Source organism: Carlito syrichta, unplaced genomic scaffold (assembly GCF_000164805.1).
Source record: "Carlito syrichta isolate Samal-C Ts95f unplaced genomic scaffold, Tarsius_syrichta-2.0.1 Scaffold305320, whole genome shotgun sequence".
Classification (NCBI taxonomy): Eukaryota; Metazoa; Chordata; class Mammalia; order Primates; family Tarsiidae; genus Carlito; species Carlito syrichta.
Window position 1 is genome coordinate 11,843 of NW_007249416.1, and position 19,672 is coordinate 31,514.

At 46.2% G+C, this 19,672-nt stretch overlaps 1 pseudogene; it reads right to left on the minus strand.

Moving 5' to 3' along the window:
* Positions 1-18,165: 18,165 nt before the first annotated feature.
* LOC103263919 lies at positions 18,166-19,411 on the minus strand (annotated as a pseudogene).
* Positions 19,412-19,672: the final 261 nt, after the last annotated feature.

Genomic DNA, 19,672 nt, shown 5'->3' on the forward strand with positions numbered 1-19,672 from the left:
GAGGTAGAAGGAGCAGGAAAGAGAGGCCAACTGTGAACCTGTTCTGAAAGTGGATTGTTTCCCTAACCAGGCTCATGTCTTCTAGGGTTGGTAATGTCTCTGCAATGTCCTAGGGTTCCATGGTTATGACGTGAACCTTCTCATTTTAATTATTTACTTATTTTCAGTCAGGGTCTCACTCCGTCACCTAGGCTGGAGTGTAGTGGTACAATCAGCCTGGACTTCCTGGGCTCTGGCCTCTGCCTCCCAAAGTGCTGGGATTATAGGTGTGAGCTACTGTACCCACCCAATACATTTTATCTATTTATATATTTTTTTTTTATTTTAATTTTTTGAGTTGGAGTCTCACTCTGTCACCCAGGCTGGAGTGCACTTACTGCCACCCCAGGGTCAACCTGCTGGGCTCCTTCTGCCTCAGCCTTGGTTCCAAGTAGCCAGAACTACAGGCTTGCACTACCATGCTTTGATAATTTTTTTTATTGTAGAGATGAAGTTTCACCATGTTGCCCAGGGTGGTCTCGAACCCGTGGACTCAGGCAATCTTATTGCCTCAGGCCCCAAAGTGCTGGGATTACAGGCTTGAGACACCACGTCTGGCATAATTTTTTTCCTTTTTTTTTTTTTTTTTTTTTTTTTTTTTTTAGGAGTCTCACTCTGTCGCCCAGGCTGGAGTGCAGTGACAAGCTCAGGCCACTGGGGACCTGCTGGCTCAGGTGATCTTTCCGGCCCAGTCTCCCAAGTAGCTGGCACAACAGGTGCAGGCCACCACGCCCGGCTAATTTTTTCATTTATTGTGGAGACAAGGTCTCCCCAAATTGCCCAGGCTGGTCTCGAACTCCTGGACTCGGGCAATCCTCTGGCCGCCGCCTCCCACAGTGCTGGGACGACAGATGTGAGCCCCTGCGCCCTGCCTCCAGATTCATCCTTCCTTGCGGTGTGACCGTGGACGAGCCCTCTCCTCGCCCCGTGCCTCAGTTTCTCCATCTGGAAAGTAGACCAGACTTGGGAGAACTCGGGGAGCCCCGGAATGCTTTAGACACCCAAGCGCCCCACTGGTGAGAGCGAAGACCCGAGTCCTCGGGGATTCTCCAGCAAGCAGCGGGTGGGAGAACCCAGACTCTGACCCCTCAAGGCTGGCGTGGAAGAGGCAGAGGCAGGGAGGCCGGAGCCGCAGCAAGACCCCCAGCCAGGCCTGGGAGGCGCCGCCGAGGGGCGGGGGCTGCCCGGCCAGGCCGACCCCTCATGCCTGTTAATTACCGCTCAGGGTCGCAAGCCTAGGGAGCCCAGGGAGGGGATCTCGCCTAATCTCTCCGCAGGTGGGCGGGCGCGCCTCTAAATCCCCGGAACTCGCGTTGATCGCCCCTTCCGGGCCGGGAGGCCCCAGGCAGGGCTTAACTCGCAGCGAGCGAGGGCGGGAAAGCCCGGGCGCGCGGGGAGACGTCTCGGCCCGCCTAAAACGGAGGGGGCTGACGCAGGGAGAGGGCAGCCACCCCTGGGGGTCGCAGGCTGGCCTTCCCGGCCCCCGCCCGCCGCAGTCCCCGTCCCCACCCGAGCCCCCATGCCCGCTGTCTTGGAATCCCCCGCTGCGCCAGGATCCCGGTAAATCCCCCCTCTCGCTGTCGGCGCAGCCTCCCTGGGTCGCTGTCCGGGGAGGGAAGACTGGGGAGCTGGCGCGCCGCCCGGCTTCGCGCTTCGCCCTTCTCGGAGCAGCCAGAGGCACTGCAGGCCACGTCGGGTCAGCGCCCGGCTCAGCAGGGCTCAGGGGGTGATCAGGCCGCGTCCTCCGAGGGGCGCCCGGCCTTCGGGGGAGCTCCGGCGCTGTCAGGGCCGAGGCGATGTTGGTTGTTGAGGACTCTCGGGCACCTGGAAGACCACGGTTCCCACCTTGGAAGTGCGCTCGGACCAGATGGAGGGGAAGCCAGGGATCTGGCGGGACCCGCGGGGAAACAATGGGAGAAACTGAGGCAGAGTCTAAGAGGCAGGTGGCTGACCTTTTTTAAAGACCGAGAGCTGCCAGGCGCGGCGGCTCACACCTATAATCTCAGCACTTTGGGAAGCCGAGGTGAGAAGATTGCCTGAGTCCATGGGTTTGAGATCAGCCCAGGCAACTTGGCGAGATCTCATCTCTACAATAAATCAAAAAAGTAGCTGGGAGTGATGGTGCATGCCTGTGGTTCCAGCTGCTCGGAAGGTGGAGGCAGAAGGATCACCTGATCCCAGCAGGTCACTACACTGCAGCCTGGGTGACAGAGTGAGACTCTGACTCTAAATAAATAAATAAATATATACATACATACTGGGAGCAGGATGTGGTGGTTCACGCCTGTAGTCCCAGTGCTTTGGGAAGCCGAAGTGGGAGGATTGCTTGAGTCCAGGTTTTCGAGATCAGCCTAGGCAACACAGCCAGATCTCATCTCTACAATAAATGAATAAAAATTAGCCAGACGTGGTTGTGTGCACCTGTAGTCCCTACTTGGGAGGCTGAGGCGGAAGGAACGCTTGAACCCAGGAACTAAGATCCAGCCACTGCGCTCCAGCCTGGGAGACAGAGTGAGACCCTGTCTCAAAAATAAAAAAAAAAGGAAAAAAAAATAATTGGGTGTGGTGGCACATGCCTGTAATCTAGCTACTTGGGAGGCTGAAGCGAAAAGATCACTTGAGCTCAGGAGGTCAAGGCTGTGGTGAGTCATGATCATGCCACTGCACTCCAACCTGAGTGACAGAGCAAGAGCCCTGTCACTTACAGAAAAAGAAAACAAAAAACTAAGGACAGAGCAACCTAGGTTCAATGGAATCCTACCTCCACTACAGCCTGCTGGGAGACCTTGAGCTGGTGGCTTTGCCTCTGGCAGCTGTTTCCTCACCTGTCACTTGTCACCTGTCACTCATCAGCTCCTGTGGCCAAGAACTGAATGACGAGTTAAAGGGCCTGGTTTGGGGTGAGCACTCCTCCTAGGCTGGAGAAGAAGGAATCTGCTGATAGATCCAGGAAGGACTGGGAGTGTGGGGGAGGTTCCTGGCTCCTGCCTTCTGGAGGTCCGGGCTGGGGCCTGTAACTCTTCTCTACTCTTGCCCAGGTGTGTAGGATGGGTATGAGGATGGGGTGAGGGCAGTGCCTGTTACCTGGGATGAAGATTCTAGGCAGGTTCCAGGCTCCAATTCATCTCTCCCCAGAAATGAGTGATGGCACTCTGTGATCTTTTTTGTGGGGAGGGGTATTTGAGTCAGAATCTCACTCTGTTGCCCAGGCTGGAGTGCGGTGGCACACTCATGGCCACTGTGGCCTCGGCCTTCTGGGCTCAGGCAAGCCTTCTGCCTCAACCTCCCAAGTTGCTGGAACTACTGGCACGTGTCACCACACCCAGCTAATTTTTTAAAATTTATTGTAAAGATGAGGTTTCACCAAGTTGCCCAGGCTGGTCTCGAACCCTTGAGCTCAAGCAGTCCTTTCACCTCCACCTCCCAAAGTACTGAGATGACAGGCTTGAACCACTGTATCCAGCTTGTCTGTTTTGTCTTGTTTTGTTTTTTTGAGTTGGGAGGTCTCACTCTGTCACCCACACTGAACTGTATTAGCAGAAGCATGTCTCACCACAGCCTCGACCTCCTGGACTCAGACGATCCACCCTCCTTGGCCTCCCAAGTAGCTGGGGCCACAGGTGTGCACCACCAAGTCTGGATAATTTTTTGATTTGTGTAAAGACCTCATCTTTAAAAAAATTTAAAAAAAATTAGCTGGGCTTGGTTGTATGTCTGCAGTCCCAGCTACTCAGGAGGCCAAGGAGGGTGCATCCCCTGAGCCCAGGAGGTCGAGGCTGGGGTGAGCTGTGTTCCTGCCACTGCACTATAGTCTGGGTGATGGAGTGAGACTCTGAATCAACATATAAAGAAATAATAATAAAATAAATTGTTATCCTGGGGCGAGGGGTGGTGTCCCTGAACAGACAACAAATTCACAAACTGCTGCAGGTTCTGGATGGATGTGGCCTCTGCTGTCCTGTTGCCTCCGATTATTGGGGGCTTTTTGTTTCTTTCTCTTTGAGCACTGGCTCTCTGGATGGCCTCCCTTCACACTTCCCCTGGGAGAGAACTGGAAGGCGGAGAAGAGGACCCAGGCGCTTTCTCCTCTCCCAGCCCATATCTGAAAAGTTTTCCTTCTTTTTTTTTTTTTAAAGATGAGTCTTGTTCTTTGTCACAGAAGCCGCCACATCAGTTCTTCTTTGCCTTCCCAGCCTGAGGACCTAGTGGCCCTTGGTGGCATCTGTTAAGTTAATGAGGGGTGGATGATGAAGGTGAGTGCAGCCTTCATGTAAGGGCAAGGCTCAGTTGCCTAGAGGATGTGTGTTCGAGGAGGACAGCAAGGGATCACCTGTGACTCGGGCTGCCCCATAGGGCAGGTGGGCTGGAGACTCTCAGAGGGCTCGCCTTAGAGCAAAGCTGTGTTGGTCCTGTTACTGCCTCTCCTCCGTCCTCTCCCCAGCAGCCACCAGTCTGTCTTGGCCTGGAGCCAGATGACACATCACAGATGAAGGTGGAAGTGGGGAATGGACCCTATGGTGCATCAGGCCCAGGCTCTCACTGGCCAGGCAACTCAGATGCAGTCCTGTCCCCTGGGGACGTCCCCCTGCTCAGTGACTCTAACAGCTGTGGGTGGCAGGGGCTTGGGTCCCAGGGTTGACACAGTGATAACACAGACCCCAGAGATGCTGGCTTTATGGTAAAGAGGGAGAAGAGGTAAGAGTGGTGGCTGAAACCAGTCTCCCAGGTGGGGAAGCAGATGGCTAGCTGGAGCCCCCTAACCTTTTTAGAGAAGCCTTGTCCCTCTGGCCTAGAGGGAGTGACTGTGCACATGCGTATACATGCACACATACCCCCACGTGTACACATGTACACATACCCCCATACATATACCCCCACATGTACACATGCACACATACCCCCACACATGCACACACGTATATACACACACACACATGCTTATGTTCACATAACACACAAAAACCCAGGTGTGCATATGTGCACGTACACACACATTTGCACATGCACACAGGTGTCCATTCACGTGTGCATGCCTGTGCACAGTACACATAGGTGTTTGTTCACATTCACACATTTATGTGTGCACACTTGTAAATGAGTACATGCATATGCACACATACACACATGTGCACACTGTATGCACAAAGAAGACTCTCAAGTGTACTCTGCATTCCTTTGGTGCCTCCCAAAGGGACAGGTTCTCCTTCCCTGTGTGGGACATGGGCAGTGCCCAACTTCTCTGAGGCTGGACATAATGTCTGCCGTGGACAACAGAGGAGGGAGTGAGCAGGAGGCAGGGCCTACGTTCAACCATAGGATGCACAGGTCTTCTTCACCCCGAACCCTGCGTTTCAGAGGGTCAGTACCCACTGCTCGGGGGCCTCACTTGCTGAGCTCTCAAAGGGCTCAGGCATGTATCACCCTCTCTGGCCTCAGTTTACACGGTTGCATGGTTGGGCAACAGGTCGGAGCATTGCTAAGGGCTGTCTGAGTCCTGCCATTACCACGCTGCTGGAGTCCTAGCTGCTTTTTCCTGCACCCCGTGATTTTCTGACAAAGGGGAGCATGCTAGCACTTGAAATAGTCTCACTTCTTGCTATTTTTTTGGGAGGCCCAGGCACAATTGTTAAAAATAGAAATAATGAGGGAAGCAGATGCTGCTCAACTCGAGTCACAGGGCCAGGACAAGTCTCTCAGGATCCTCTCTGGGCTGAGATGATAAATGACCATCGCTCTGCATTTGTCCTTAGCTAATTTATCCATGGCCTAGAGAGAAAGTTTCTGCTTTTTTTATAGGAAACCTCGAAAGGTGCTCTAGGCCTGAGAGCTCTGCTTGGTCTGTTTTGGGCACTTGACCTTGCATTTTCCACCTGGCAGTGCCGCACAAGGTTTATTCTAGGAGCTCTGTGGGCTTTGCATGACCTATACTGACTGCAAGCCTTCGTGGGATGGGACATCTGTGTGCTCTGCATGAACTCCTTCTGCTACCCTGGCGACACCTGCCCCTGCAGAGGGCTGAGAAACTCCCCAGGGAGGCTATAACAGCAGAACGCTGGCATCTTCCCTGGTGTTCCACGAAAGGCTTGGCAGGGCTGGCGGGCAGGAGGGAGGACAAGACCCCATGCTTGGCTTCCATGAGTCCCAGCTCTCAAAGGATAGGAATTCACAAAACACAAAACGCTTGCATGAGGAAAGACCTCGGCATCTTTTTACCTTCTCCTCATATGTACCAGCCAAGAGGACCTACTATCCCCCGGGCCACAGAGAAGGCAAGGGTCTTCCCCTCCCATAGCAGTGGGACTGAGTGGCAAGCTGCCCTCCTCCTGGAAACACCAAGCCCCCTTGCATTTAGGCCTTGATTTAGAAAAAAAAATTCAGGCTGTAACCCAAAGCTCCCAGTTGTACCTCTCTGTCTCCAAGTAGTAAGACACTGCATTTTTCCTTGAGTTCCTTGCTTCAATATCTGTCTGGGGACAGGGGTACACCCCTTGTCAATAAGGGTGCCTGAACGATGCATATTTGTATACCCAACCCTTAACTGTACCCCACAATTTTAAAATAAAAAATATGCTTAAATAAATAAATAAAAAGATGAGTCTCAATATGTCGCTGGTATCTAACTCCTGGGCTCAAGCAATCCTCCCATCTTGGCCTCCTACAGTGCTGGGATGACAGGTGTGAGCCATAGTGCCAAGCCAGTTTTCCTCCTTAGCTCAGCCTTGGCCCTGGGTCCAGTCCTTCCCACCTCACCCCTGCTCCTTCCACATGCTGATCACCGAGCTCATACACCTCCTCCTAAAGGCTGGGTAGCAAATGTTTGCTCCAAGGGAGAGAAATGCAGACGCCAGAGACCTGAGCCACTAGGCTTCTGGGTCCCCAGGTAAGCCCTGAGCGGAGGTGTCAGAAATGTCTTCTTGGCTGGGTGCGGTGGCTCATGCCTGTCATCCCAGCACTCTGGGAGGTGGAGGAGAGGGGTTTGAGCTCAGGGGTTTGAGACCAGCCTGGGCAACAAGGTGAGATCTTGACTCTGCAGTAAATCAAAAAATTAGCTGGGCATGGTGGCGCACACCTGTAGTTCCAGTTACTTGGAAGGCTTAAGCATAAGGATCTTCTGAGGCCAGCAGGTTAAGGCTGTGGTGGCCTTGAGCATGCCACTGCACTCCAGCCTGGGTGATAGGTGATGATGAGACTCCAATTCAAAAAAGAAATGTCTTTTCACCTCTTCACCCCGGCTGCTTCCTGCCATTTTCCAGAGTCTCCGAGGCCTCTCTGCATCCATAAGCTCCCAGGAGGACCAAACAGGGCTCTGGACACCTCCATGCAAACCCCGGCTGCTACTGCCCCAACCAATTAATGTGACACTTACTCTACATTAAGTACCAATTGGACCAATTTTCTGCTGTAATTAAAGTCTCGGCAGACGTACTCCTTGTTCATCCATGATGAGTTTATCAACCTCCAGCTCTGGAGGAATGTGGAAGCAGGGAAGGAAGAAGAACCAAAGAGAGATTGCTGTGGGATTGGCAGTGTGGCCTGGCTGGGTTTGAGCCCTGTCCACTCTCTGGGCTCTGGCAAGGAACAGTAAGACGTGTACAAAAACATCAGCATCTTTGTGTCTGCTGCTTCTGCAGTGGCACTCAAAAGCAGTTACTGCCACCATGCTGATCGACTGTGGGACTGGGACTTCCCTCCCATAACTGAGTGCATCTCACTGTTCCATTTCCCAGATGGCTGGCAGGCATGTCAGAATCCAGAAATACAGCCTCTTCCAGCTCTGTCAACTGGGCTTATATGGGATTGCTTGTTGCATAGCACATCATGACAGCTCTGAGAGTCCGGTGCTCTCTGTTCTTTATAGATCTGGAAACTATCACCTCCCCAGCATTTTTTTATTTTATTTTATTTTATTTATTTTATTTTGACAGGTTCTTGCTATGTTGTCCAGGCTGGTCTTGAACTCCTGGCCTCAAGCAATCCTCCCACATCAGCCTTCCAAAGTGTTGGAATTACAGGTGTGAACCATCATGCCTGCCCTAAAATGTTTACTGAATCTATAGTTTTGCTTTTTCCACAATTTCACAGAGTTGGAGTCATACGGTATGTAGCATTTTCAGATTGGATTCTTTCACTTAGCAGTGTATGTTTAAGGTTACTCCACGTCTTCTCCTAGCTTCATAGATCATTTTTTCTTTTATTATCTTTCTTTCTTTGAGTTGGGATCTCACTCTGCCATCCCAGGCTGGAGTGCAGTGGCTAATCATAGCTCACAGCAACCTCAACCTCCTGGGCTCAGGCGATCGTTTTGCCTCAGCCTCTGAGTAGCTGAGACTACAGTTACATACCACCATGCCTGGCTAATTTTTTTAATTTTTTGTAGAGACAAAGTCTTCCTATGTTGCCCAGACTTGTCTCAAACTCCTGGGCTCAAGTGATCTTCTTGTCTTCACCTCCCAAAGTGCTTGGATTACAGGCATGAGCTGCCATGCCTGGCCCATTTCTTCTTATTGCTGACCATAGTTCATTCTTTACTTTTTAACATTCTTGTCATCCATCACTTGGTCACCTGAATTTTATTGCTTTGGAGGGAGGGGCACAACCCAAGAGTCACTGGGAAGCAATGACCTCATGGAACAAGAAACCTGTGTTGGACATCTGGAATGGAGTCAATCTCCACCCCTGGCTCTGGGTAACTTCCAACTCCATCTTCCAGCAGGTCACCATGCCTTGAGCTTCCATGTATCACTCTTGTGGGTGTGTTGAATTATCTGCTAGCCCCTCTGTACCCCTGTTTTCTGTCCTGAGTAACTCAGGGGCTAGACGTCTGACTACTACATACCTAAGACTCCACTGCCTGTCAGTTTACAGGGTGGATTGTATAGTACAAATGAGAGCTGTTGTGTGGGATCTGTCAGACGGAGGAGGAGCAGGGGCTTTCATTGTTCCTGCATTCATGGTGAGCAGGAACTCAGTCCTGTACAAATGACAGTCATAAGGTTTGACTGGAAGCTTCTGGGCACCTCCCAACAATCCCCTACTCTGACACTGAGATCGGGCAGTGGAGATGATCTGCAATCATTCTCTGTGGTTCTGATGCCAGGGAAGGGAGTGTGGTGTGTTGTTCACCACAGAAAAGAATTTCAGAGTGAGTTCCAAGTATAGTTTAAGACAGAATTTATTAGAAAGAAAGAGACACGCTCAAAGAGTCTGGGTGCCTTAAGAGAAAGGACACATGCTTGCCTTTGACAAGAAGCATTAGGAGGGGGACCCTCCAAAAAACAGAATTATCTTTTTGGATGGTGAGACCCTTGTAGGATAATTGGATTTTTTTTTTTTTTTTGCTTTATTTTTTGTTTTGTTTTTTAGTCAGAGTCTCACTTTGTTGCCCAGGCTAAAGTATAGTGCCATGCTCACAGCCACTGCAGCCTCGACCTGCTGGGCTGAGGCAATCTTCCTGCCTTGGACTTCCAAGTAACTGGAACTACAGGCATGTGCCACCAGGCTTAGTTAATTTCTTTTTTTTTTTTTTTTTTTTGTAGAGATGAGTTCTCACCAAATTCCCTAGACTGAGAATTTGTTTCTCTGGATTGAACAGCCAACCTAAATTATTATCTGGAAGTTTTAAGAAAGTTGCTTAAGAAATATCCCAAGTTGGCAAACAAGTGACTGGTACTTCCACCATCAGGTAATGGAGATGATCTGTATTCATTCTCTGTGGTTCTGATGCCAGGGAAGGGAGTGTGGTGTGTTGCTCTGTGGGTTATTTGCCTTCACCACAGAAAAGTAAAACCCTATTTCTAAATGTGTACGTGGATAATGATGGATAGAAAGATAGAGATAGATGGATAGATGATAGATAGATAGATAGACAGATAGATAGATAGATAGATATAGAGGAATAGAGATGACATATATCCCTTAATGCCTTTCTGCACAAAGTCTCAATAATTATTTCATACTTTTAACTTTCAGAAAAATAATTAATAGTTTAGTGAAGAAACTTTAGTGTAAAACATATATACAACTTCTAAATACATTTTCCTCATTTAAATTATATTTTTAAAGCACACAAAATGTGACAAATGTACTTATCAAAATTTGAGATCTAGTAAGGAAACTGGAAATGACTCAGCATCTCAAACTAAATTTAAAGGTCTGAAAAAGGTAAAGAAGGTTTATAACGTCTTTAGGTTTTAAAGGTAATCATGCAAATCAACAATTATAATACTATGAGAAAGCGATTGGCAGTAGTGGGAAACTGTCAGGGGAGGGGGGGTGGGATTGGCAGTTGAAGGAAACTGCTAGGGGAGGGAGGGGCATACCTCATCAACAAGGGTAACTGCATAATCAAGAGTCACCCAAGAGTCACTGGAAAGCAATGATCTCATGTTTGTATACCTAACCCTGAATTGTACTCCACATCTTTACTTTAAAAAAACACATTGAGATACCACCTAACTCCAGTAAGAATGGCCATCATTAATAAAACAAACAACAACAGATGCTGGCGAGGATGCGGAGAAAAAGGAACACTTCTACACTGCTGGGGGGAATACCAACTAGTGCAACCTCTTTGGAAGAAGTGTGGCAATTTCTGAAAGAACTAGTAATTGACCTTCCGTATGACCCAGCAATTCCCCTCTCAGGAATATACCCAGAGGAACTCAAATCGTTCTACAAAAAAGATCCCTGCACGAGTATGTTTGCTGTAGCTCTATTCACAATAGCAAAAACATGGAACCCACCATGTTGCCCATCAAAGCTGAACTGGATTTAAAAAATGTGGTACATATACACAATAGAATACTATGCAGCCATAAAAAAGGACAAACATATCAACTTCACAGCAACTTGGATGGATTTAGAGTCAGTCATACTCAGTGATCTATCACAGAAACAAAGAACACAGTACCATATGTTCTCACTCATAAATGGACCTTGAACAATTATAATACTGTAAGAAAGGGATTGGCAGTAGTGGGAAACTGTCAGGGGAGGGGTGTGGGATTGGCAGTTGAGGGAAACTGTTAGGGGAGGGAGGGGCATACCTCATCAACAAAGGTACTTGCATAATCAACGTTTGTATACTTATCCCTGAATTGTACCCCACATCTTTATAATAAAAAAAAGAAAGAAAATGAAAGACATGCTCTGATTTAAAAAAAAACACTAAAAGAATTTGTTATTGGCAAATCTACTCTCAAAAGCTGGTCAGAGAAATGTCTTCAAACACAAAGAACCTTTAAAAGGAAAAATCTGGGAACATAAGGAAATAAGAAGGAGCAGAAGTAGGTACATACAAGAAGCAGGCAAAAGAAAATATGACCCAAGTTAAATTTACATCAGGAAAAAGGTTAAGTTAAGCAAACATGATTTGGAAAGCTTGACATAACCTTACTCTGAAAGACTATTCAGAGCAAAGAGTAAGTCCCATTTGTGTGATATTGAAAGACACATCCAAGGGCAGAAGGAAAACTATTAAGAGTTCAGTTGGTAGGATTGAGAATATCCCCATTTTGTCAAAAATGAAATGAACTGACTCGTGGAAATTTGCAGCATAACTGGTGGATTTGGGATTGGATCCTAGGGCATTTCTTCAATACTATGTGTCTCCAAATTTGAAGAATATGTCTCTTAGGGAGTAGGATAAAAGAAAAATTTTTCCTGGAAGTAATGATGTATTACCTTCCTTTAGCAAACTCAACCAATGAAGTTGTAACTGAGATGTCTCAACTGATCCTGTCTTGTGCATGTCAAGATGTCTTCTTAGCACTCTATATGCCATGGAACTGAAACCTGGCATTAAAAGAAAATTCAATCATTTTGGGGTACAAATGGGTTTTGGTTACATGGATCTATTATATAGTGGTGATGAAGCCTGGACCAGTCACCTCCACTAGTGCATGTTGTACCTAATGGGTAATTTGTCATCTCTCACCCCCTTCCCCCTCCCCTCTCTGAGTTGTCATTGTCCATTGTGTCATTCTATATGCCTGTCCAGACTCAAAGCTTAGCTCCCACTTATAAGTTAGAACATGTAGTATTAGGTTTTCCACTCCTTCACTTAGGATAATGGTATCTAATTCCATCTAAGTTGCTGCAAAAGACATCACTTCATTCTTATGGATGAATAATATGCTTATGAAGTTTGACAATTAAGTTTGCAAACTTGCCAATGTGTGCTTCTGGTGACAGCGCTATATGAACAACTTGGAAAGGTTTCATAACCTTGAAATATATCAGTATCTCACAGCGGTGTTTGTGCCAAAGTGTGGTACTATCTTGCTGAGTGGTATTCAATATTATTGTTGCATGTTTTTGTGTGCCATCACAAAAATGTTGGAGCTTGAATGAGGGCCCCAAACAAACATTAAATTTCTTGTTAAACTTGGCAAGAGTGGAAAAGAAATCAGGAACATGTTAGTACAATTTTATGGGAATAATTCTGTGAAGAAAATGGCAGTGTGCAAATGAATTAAACATTTTTCTGAAGGGAAAGGAAGTGTCACTGATGAAGAGAAGTCAGATGACCAGTAACGAGCAGAACTAATGAAAACATTGCAAAAATTCAGTGAATTGTGCATCAAAATTGTCAGTTGACTATGAGAACCATAGCAGACCAAATAAACATTGATAGAGAAACAGAAAAATGTTAACTGAAAATCTTGGCATGAAAAAGCTGTGTGCAAAAATGATCCCAATGGAACTTTGGCATCCCAACAACGCACCAGTTCACACAGCACTGTCTGGGAGGGAGTTTTTAGTCAGTTAACAAATAACTGTATTGGAACACCCTCCCTACTCACCTGATCTAGCTCCCAGTGACTTTTTCCTTTACCTGAAGGTAAAGAAAATATTGAAAGAAAGATTTTTTTTTTTTTTTGAGTTGGAGTCTCACTCTGTCTCCCAGACTGGAGAGCAGTGGCTGCTCCCGGCCACCACAGCCTCGACCTGCTGGGTTCTGGCGATCCTTCCGCCTCAGCCTTCCAAGTAGCTGGAACTACAGGCACGTGCTACCATGCCCGGCTAATTTTTTTGATTTATTGTAAAGATGAAGTCTCACCAAGTTGCCCAGGCGGGTCTCGAACCCGCGGGCTCAGGTAGTCCACTCACCTCAGGCTCCCAAGGTGCGGGATTACAGGCTGAGCCACCAAACCCGGCTGAAAGAAAGACATTTTAATGACATTCAGGACATCAAGGATAATGTGACCACAGCTTTGATGGTCATTCCAAAAAAGAAGTTCCAAAATTGCTTTGATGGATGGAATAGGCACTGGAGTCAGTGCGTAGCTTCCCAAGGGGAGTACTTTGTGGGTGGCTGTAGTGATATTCTGCAAATGAGTTATATAGCACTTTTCCTAGGATGGGTTCACGAACTTAATTGTCAGAATGCGCGCGCGCGCGCGCGCACACACACACACACACACACACACGTGTGTGTGTGTGTGTGTGTGTAGACATTTTCCTTTTCCCGTGACATTTTTTGGCACAAATAAATGATCTGAAAGGATTCATTTACTCTCACCACCACCTCATTCTCACATTTCTTTTTCATGAGTTTCTCTGCAAGTTTTTCTTTTTCTGACATTGCAATGGGCATTTTAGTATGGGCATCATGACTTTTGAAAATTACATCAAGTTTTTGATCTGCTGAGTAGTTTGTGTCAACTATGGACATGCAATAAGAGGTACCATATAGAAAGAGTGCTAATTTGTGGCCAATTCCACTCCCTACCAAGCAAAACAAAAGAAAATAAATCCAGTATCAGGCAAATGGTTCTTATGTGGTAGAATGTAATTTTAGCATTATTGAGGAGGGTGATAACACTGACAGCATTCAAGAGAATGGTCTAGAACGTTGTGTCCTATAGAACAATAAAGAGTGTCTTAGGGTGGGCATGAGTTCCAGTTATGGCATAGTAGTAAACAACAAGTATTAATCTAATCATCAGTGTCAATTATCTCCACTTGATTTCAAATTCCATGTGACTCAGTGAAACATAAAGGTAACTAGTGAAAAGAAAAGTTATATTATTTATATATTAAGCCAGCAGTCTCAAACTTTTTGGCATCAGGAACCAGCTTAGTGGAAAACAATTTTTCCACAAATGGGTGGGGCATAGGGAGTGGGGAGGGCGCAGGATCAGCAGGTATGAGATTCTCATAAGGAGCAGGCAACCTAGATCCTTCGCACGTGCATCTCACGATAGGGTTTGTGCTCCTATGAGACTCTAATGTGCCCCTGATCTGACAGAGGACCAAGCTCCCCTCCTGCTGTGCTGTTCCTAATAGGCCAGTACCAGTCCTCGGCCCAGGAGTTGGGGACCCCTGTATTGAGCATCTACCAAGTTCCTGCTATGTGCACAGAACTAGACAGTTGCTGGGGCAGTGATTGCATGGGTTTTAATTACGTCTCAGTAAGCAATTCACAGTCCAGAAAAATTTTATGCTTCATTCATATTCACAACTCAGGTAAAAAAACCTTCATTCAACTGAATTTTTATCCACCATATCCAAGATTATTAAAATTTTCTAAAGTGAAACCAAAATAGCAATGTCTTTAAACGATTCATACACTTTACTTATATTTATTCAGCATTTCACACAAATAGCCTGTTCACAACTAAAAACAGTTTACCTTAAGTCAATTGTTTCTCTAAGATCTAACCACTGTTGGTAAATATTAGTATTATTGTTTAACTTTGCTTTGGTCAAAGAAATGGAATAGATGCTGGCAACCCATTCCACATTTCACATCAGGTGAGAAAATGCAGAAAAATAGAAAGAGAGATTGGGGAAGCAAATGGACACCATAATCCCAGAGAAGGAAACAATCTTTTTATTTTTTTTAGAGATGTGGGGTACAATTCAGGGTTAAGGTTAGGTATACAAGTGGTCATTGACAGACAGGAAGAGCACACCAGTTACTCTATTCTGAAAACTAACACAGAAAGTCAGAGAAAAACACCTCTGTCCTAAAGATATAAGCACACATATAATTACCTATAAATGTAAGAAAAAGTAACATATTTTAATAGAGCTGGGTATAAATTTATTTTATACAACTTTCTTATTTAAATTGTTAATTGGGAGTTATAGTCAGAATTCACACAATAAATTGGATAATGCCAGTGATTAAGGCTGATGATTAAGGTTCACTTAGTATTAGGTATCAAGAAAATGTATAAAATAAATTTGATGAATGTGTTAAAGTATTGTTGTCAATGAATTTAGTCATATTTGATGATAATACTGCTGAACAAAGACACCCGTGCTGTTGGGTATTATATGTCAGGTAGTGATGCAAATTGCTTTTTGTTCTTGGCATTGAGCTTTGCTTCCATATTTTGTGAAAAAAATTGTTGAGGCACTTGCCAATTACTTTATTCAATTCTTCATAAAGTGACAAATAAGAAATTTCTCTCAAACATTAGCACTGAGAGAAATATTCCCTTTTTGAAGAGTGTTGTGTTTCTTTCCCTTGGAAAATTTAAAGTATATAACTTGTTATTTTAAGCTCCCTATGAAAACAACATTTGTATCCTGAAGATTTAGCATAGTACAGGACTTAGGGAAAGCATTTAAAATATATCTGTGAAATGGATCAATAAATAAAAGATTGAATTGTATTTACTAAGATGATCAGAGCTAGGCTTGACAATGATCATCATATTGAATCAAAATGTAAGTATATTTATTTTTCTCAATCTTGGTTTTCCATTTTTATTTCTATTTTACTAGCTTTATTGCATTGTCATTTCTGTTTCTAGTAAGCTCAATTTGTGGTGAAGCAAGGTAGCCACTGTCATTTTCTTGCAGGTGGCTCTTACTATTTTGAGGCATATTCTTTGCCAACCATATATCTGACAGAGACCTAACATCTGGGATCTACAAGGAACTGAAATGTGCCAAAAAGAAAAAAAAAAACAGCCCCATTACAAAGTGGGCAAAAGATATGAACAGATACTTCTCAAAAGCAGACATATGAGCAACCAATGGATACAGGAAAAATGCTCAGCCTCAGTAGTCATCAAAGAAAGGCAATTAAAACAACGCTGAGATACCACCTAATTTCAGTCAGTATGGCCATCATCAATAACTCAAAAGACAACAGATGCTGGAGAGTATGCAGTGAAAAGAAAACACTTCTATACTGTTGGTGAGAGTGTCAACTAGTACAGCCTCTGTAGAAAACAGTTTGATGATTCCTAAAAGATCTAAAAATCAACCTCCCATATGACCCTACTGGGAATATACTTGGAGGAACTCAAATCACTCTATGAAAAAGATACCTGCACATTCATGTCTATTGCAGCATTATTCACAACAGCAAAAATATGAAACCAACTGTGCTGTCCATTGAAAGAGTACTGGATTTTAAAAATGTGGTACATGTACATAATGGAATATTACACAGCCATAAAGAAGGACAAAATTATATACTTCGCAACAACTTGGATGGACTTAGAGTCTGTAATACTGAATGATCTATCACAGAAACAAAGAACCGAGTAACTCATGTTCTCACTCACAAGCAGACCTTGAAGAACTATCAAAATACTATGAGAGAAGGATTGGCAGTAGTGGGAAACTGCCAGGAGAAGGCGGGGACAGGATTGGCAGTAGTGGTAAACTGCCAGGGTGGAGAGCACACCTCAACCACAAGGGTACCTGCATAGTGAACATTTGTATACCTAACCCTGAATTGTACCCCACATATATAAAATAATGTTTTTTTTAAAAATTGAGTATGAAGTACCTACAATAAGATAAGAGAGAAAGAAAAAAAAAGTTTCACAATGATATAAGCAATATGTTATATGATCCTTGAGGAAGAAATGGTTGGGTCTAGCTGAAATTCATCAAGGGAAGAGAAACATTGCACAGGAAATAAATGTCTTGAGTATTTCACAGTATGTTTAGAGGACAGTTAGTTATCCAATCTGGCTAGACCAGAGGGTTCATAAAGAAAAGCAGAAGATAATACTGAAAAAAACTCAACTAAAAATCAGACTGGGAAGGAGAGTGAATGAGAGGCTAAGAGCTTGTTTCTTACACTGCACAGTTCAGAGCCACTAAAGACATTTGAGAAAAAAAAGCATGTAAAGACATCAATGTCATTTCTTAGGAAAGTAACTTCAGTGGTGATATGATGGATGATTTGGAGGAATGAGAGACTTAAAAAAATTGGAAAGTTTTGCAGTAATCTAAGTGGTAGGTAATAAGAGCCAAATTAGAGGAAGGCAGGTATATTAGTCAAAGACAAATTAAAAAAAATAAAAATCAATATGACTGAATCACTAATGGAATATGAAGATAAAGAGTGGAGAAAACTCACTTCGAGACTGCAATGATGCTATTTAAGCATATAGGGATCCACTAAGAGAAAGAAACATGGAACCAAGGATAATAACATGGAAAATCACCCAGTCGCTGAGTGCTGCTATATTTATTTGTTTGTTTATATTTTTTGGTTTGGAGGAACCAGTTGAATTTCTGAAGAAGCTTCCTTACAGTGGTGGAGCCTGGTTTAGGAATGGGGCATGGGTAGCCAAACCCTTCCCATGGAAGTAGAAATAAAAGGTTAAGCCTGCAACAACTAGGAAAATCACGCCAATAAAGGAAACAAAATCCCTCTAGACTCTGTGATACTGCACTCTTTTAACAAAATTGTATGAACAAAAACAAGATGCCTAAGTCACAGTGCTCAGGATGACTGATGCCTTGTGCCTGTGAGCTATGACTGCTGCAGTCAGAGGTCCTTGATAGCCCTGGACCCAATCATCATGTGGGGTGGTGAGGGAAGATGCGCTCTCGCCTGTACCTATGATCCTTGTAATAGGTTCCAGTGGTGTTCCACATGGGGTGGCAAGGGGACGACTGATAGGATGAAGCACTTGGTGAGGAGGAGGAGGACAGAATCTGTTTTCTGATTGGGGCAGGACAGAAAAACATTCACCTTCCCAAAGGTAGGGGAAGAACACAGTTCTCTAGGAAAAGTCAAATTCATCAGGATATATGCTGGTGCTGATTTGTACATCGATTTGGGGGAACAGTTGGGGAGGAGAGAAAGAAGACAGATGGGGTGGGAGGTTGGCTTGAGCCTGCCAGTCCCCTGGGATGAGGCACTCAGAGATTGCTGAAGGGTTTGTTTTTTGTTTGTTTGTTTGTTTTTGTTTTTTTGCTCCAGTCTATCTGCAGGACACGTTTGCTGCTGCGCTTCTGGTGGGCCTTCTTCGCCACCGCCAGGGGGATGTTGAAGTCCAGGTTGTGGCCGGATGAGGAGGAACATAAGGGTGCCGTGGAGTCCTGTTTTCTGGGGGCTGTCATGGAAATTCAGTTCCTCACTGGTATCACTGGAAGTGGATCTCACCAGGGCTGGCCTGGGGCTCTCCAAGGCTGGCTCCACCAAGGCTTCATGACTGTTCTTCTGTATCTCTTCTCTGGTGAAGGGCTCCAGCAAGGGACCATTCAGGTGCTCCTGAGACGGGATCACTTGGCGTTTCTTGAAGGATTCATCTGTTCCCCTGTCTACCACCAGCAGCTTTGCCTTGTCTCCACCAGCCTTGACAGCAGACACCACATCCCCATGCTGCTTGCCCTCCATGCAGACCCCGTTCGCCTCCATAATGCGGTCCTGCACCCGGAGCCCTGAAGCCTAAGCTGGAGAGTTTGGGTCCACTGCCCCATGAACTGGCTTGGCTTGGACTTGTCACTGTGCAGCTGGAAGCCGTAGCCGCTGGCACCCTTCTTCATGGCACAGAGCCGAGGCCAAAGCTCACACCGCTCTGGGAGGCTCTTCTCGGCCTCCCTCGGTTCATTTTCGTCGCCAGCTCCCTGCGCCTGGGCGGAGGCCAGAGGTTCGGGCTGCTCGGCCCTTCCTGGGCGCGGAACAACTAGAGCTGGACCTGGACGCCGAGCTTCTGTGGCTGCTCGTCGGTCTCGGGGTCGACCACCGGCAGGCGGACGGCATTGAGCGCGGCGCGGATGCGGCTCACTGCCTGCTGGTGGGTCTCCTTCTCCACGTTCTCACCCTTCACCTCCACCAGCCGTTCCCTGGCCAGCAGCCCAGGCTTCTCGGCCGACGAGCCGGGTTCCACCAGCCGGATGAATTGACCCACCCTGCCCCTCTCCCCGTCCAGGTGGAAGCCATAGCCATTCGGGCCCTTCTCCAGGCAGCAAAGCCGGGGCAGGGGTGCCCCAGCCACCGCGTCCTAGCTCATCTCGCCCTGCCACGGCTCAGCGGCAAGACCCGGAGTCCCGACCGGGCTTGGATGAGACGACCCGGCCTTTCTTCCCGCCAGGCAAACCCGGAGGCCGGAGGGAGCGCGGCGGGGGAGCCCTGCGCTGCTGGACAGAGGGAGCAAGCACGTGTACCGGGGACTGCCCGGAGCAGCCAAAAAGAGCAGCGCCTGCTGCCATATTTTAGACAGTGTGTTAGACATCTAATCATCACCGTAACTCTGTCATTTATTCCCATAAATTAGAACGATATATACAATTTAAGTGTCTTTTCCATAGACACACAGTGGTTACGTGACCAAGAAATGATCATAACCCAGCTTTGACTGAGTTCAAAGGTCATGCTCTGTACACAATTCCTCACTGTCCATTTCCTTTTGAACATGCTGCATTT